A 3,715-nucleotide genomic window follows, 5' to 3' on the forward strand; every position below is an offset into this window, starting at 1 on the left:
CGAATTACAGATCACGTGATAATGATGTCGTGTAACAAAAGAACTTTGAATATTTATTATTGAACATTTTGCACACGGTGCTCACGCATTGCACATTTGTGTGATTGGAATTAAAAAAAGAAAAAGAACTGGGTACATTTCTCTTGAAATTTATGTATCACTGACTGGAATATGTAAAGTAATTTTAAAAATATGATTTTTTGAAATTGAGCCTATCATTTGTGTTCACACTGCATATTACGCGGTTGTGAAACGCTCTCTCAGGGAATTATATGATATATATATATATATATATATATATATATATATATTGCATCGTGGAGAATGCAATAAATTAGGATAATTTGTGGAGTAATGAGATCTTAATTACAAAAATTGAACATTTTCAAGCAACACAAAAAAACTCAATCGTTTAAGAAAAGAAAAATGTCTTGGTTGCAATTAAAATTTCTAATAATGTTTCAATGAAAAAAACTGAAAAGTGCCTCGTTTAGTACATAACTTTCATTTCATAATTTATGTCGTAAAAGGCATTGAAAAATACAAAATGTTTAATACTGCGAAACACAAAATAAAGTTTATTTTATTAACTGTATAATTTTTATCTTAACAAAACAGAACTTCAAATTTAATTACATATTTAGAATTCTAGATAACATCCAAGTCTTGTAAAATTAAAGATCTGAAAGTAAATACACTGCGCAGAAAGACTCCATAACAAAAAGCAAACTAAGTAAATATTCTAAAAAAAAGCATTTTCTTATAAAATAACCTATTCAGACTCATTCTGTTGTGACTTTCAGAATTATTACCAACGTTTTTACTAAACTTGATTTTCAAAGATATCGTTGTGTGTGATATCTGATCCTCCCAGAAGAGAAAAAATATTTCTTTATTGAAAATATTTTTCAATATAGAAATATTTTTCTGTACAAATTGACCTGATTTTTAGTAAAGTTATGGACCTTTACAACATTCACCACTACAAGACAAGGAACATATTTGATAAATATTTCCAACTTTAGTGGCAATTATGAATAATCTCCGCGGAATATGAAAAATCGCCAGATTAATCTCATTCAACTGCACATACACTCAGGGGCGTAAAATTGCATGATTTACTAGACACTTTTCCTGATGTGACTAGTGTATTTTGAGTGAATTGGTTTATCTTTTTGCAAATTTCATATCGAGATGTAAATCGCAATCGCCGTATTCGGCAAAATTTTTTTTAATTTATAACTTAATAAATAAATAAGTACCTAAATAAAAAAGGCATATAATTCTTTCGAATTGATAAAAAAAAAATAACAATATAACCCAAAAAAATGTGAGTCATTTGATCCAGCTAAAAGTTCGTGATATTTGGCACTAAATAAAGTAAAGGATATAAGTAAGTACTGTGTATAGTGTGCAACTGATTTTGATGGGATTATTTTTCCCATTTATGCACATTTTTTTGTGTCCTTTTTTTTTTCCATATCACAATATTTTTCTTTTTATAAAAAATACTTTGTTATTTGATTACTTTTTACATTTTAGAATTTATTAGAAATTGGTCTTTTTTACAAAATAATTTAATTTTTGCTTTTTATAATAAATGTAACTCCAGGATTTAAACTTTTGATTTTGAAAGGAATCTTCATTTCTCCTAGGAAACATCTTTTAACAGAAGTATATGCAAATTTGGGAAATAAAACAATTACAGTTTTGTAGTATCTTTATAATTGTATTTATTTTAATGCTTTTTCTTTTTTCCTTTTTTATGGGATTTTGCACAGACTTCTTAGACCGTTAAAATTCTGGTTCTGATAATGCGTAGAAAAAAAAAATAATAATTTTTCTAAATTATTTTCAAATAATCTGGTAGTAACAACATTCAATCTATCTAGAATGATTATGGCTATTTATTTTATTTTTGAAAAAGTTTTTTTAAGGTCATCGATTATTTTTCGTTGTCGTACGATCTTGATTTGGAAAAAAAATATTTATGCCTGGACTCCTGATTAGAAATTTGTACAAATGCATCAAATATCTGCTTTAAGAAATTAAAATTACAAAGAAAAAATTTGACATTATTTCATCAACTCAGACTACAATGCAAATATCATTGAAAAATTGTGCACTATAACATTTTTTAATGAGCAGAAAATGATTTTTTAATAATAATCTTAAATAGGAAAATGTTTCATTTTTCGTTTAAAAAAAGTTTTATTTAAGAACAGTTTTACAATTGGAATTAACTTAAATTTACCCACTAATTCTGATGTAATTATACTAATGTTTTGAAACTAAACTCCAATATCCAGCAAATTTGTAAAATTAATTACCACAACTCTGAATCTCAGAGCCAGAAGCACGTAAGTCACATTATGATAATTTTACAGGGAAGGGAAAAACATTTTCTGGCCCTTGCAAAGGATGGCACAAGCGCTGTTTTATCCCTTATAAAAAATTGAAAAGGATTATTTTTTAGAAATTACATTCTCATTGCTCAATGCGAAATAAGCTTCGACATACAATGCACTAATAAACAGAAAATAACTATTTTTGGACTTACGTCATTCTAGCTCAGATGTACAAAACTTAGGACAATAAAAAATATCATGAATAATATTTCATCATTGTTATGTCACTTTCTTATAGACACTAAATTATCAAATTACAAAAATTAAACAAATAAATAAAATAAAATAAATGGTTTTGCTTACCTTTCACGCCATGCTCTCAGGTTCTGTCCTCTATTCTTTTTTCTGTGTGTAGAAAGGTTCAAACGCTTTGATCCAGATGCTTCAAGTCTCACATTTTTTCCCATTATAAGATACAGTAACTTACGCAGATTCTTTAAACAAAATAACTTCTACATTCAAACGGTGTACTCATATTAAAACAGCATTGAAAAATATATCACCCAAATAATTTCAAAAACCTATCGAAGAAATCGAAACAAGAAAAAAAATGTGTTTTCTTTTTAGGACGGATGTCGTCGAGTCACAAGACCATCACACAAAAACGACAAAGAATGAATGGTCATTAGTAGGGATTCAGAATTTATTGCCTGCCATTGAGGCAGAGCGGAAGAGCAGCAAGACCCTGAAGACCCTGGGGGAGAAGAGAAAGTGGTCCCTCAAAGTGGGAGGAAATGGGTGTGGTCTGGTGAAAGGCGTGTTTTTCGCAGTTTTTCACAATTTTTCGAAAACAAGGCTTTACTCCGTGGAGAATATCAATAGAACAAATTGTCTCAGAAACAAACTCAAAATATGTTTTTAAAGAGAAAAGTTCAATCTCTTGCGCTCCTTTTTCAGTTTTTCCATATCATTTTTCAAACGTGTTAAAATAGTCGTTTAAAGTTTTAAAATGCTATTAAAAAAATTTCAAAATAATTACAGAAAAAATAAAAAAGCGCAAATCTAGTTCTGAGTCATAGCCATCGTTTAAAACAAACCGCATGAAAATATTCCAGTAATTTCTCGTGTTATGCTTTGCACAGGTAGCAGATTTTCCCGTAGAGAAAGCATTAGCGTCGAAATCCAAGATGGACGGTATAGAAGAGCCTTAACATTGACTTCGAAACTTCCGAGGCTCTCTCCAGCGGCCCCTTAAAAGCGCGAGTTGCGCTATGTGTGGTCGTCTTCAGTTCGTTCATATATCGGTCAGTAGTCGAGTGGACTGTTTCGAGGTCTTTCCTTTAAGCCGCTATAAGCGCATCATCCAT

This window comes from Uloborus diversus, chromosome 5 (assembly GCF_026930045.1).
Source record: "Uloborus diversus isolate 005 chromosome 5, Udiv.v.3.1, whole genome shotgun sequence".
Taxonomy (NCBI): domain Eukaryota; kingdom Metazoa; phylum Arthropoda; class Arachnida; order Araneae; family Uloboridae; genus Uloborus; species Uloborus diversus.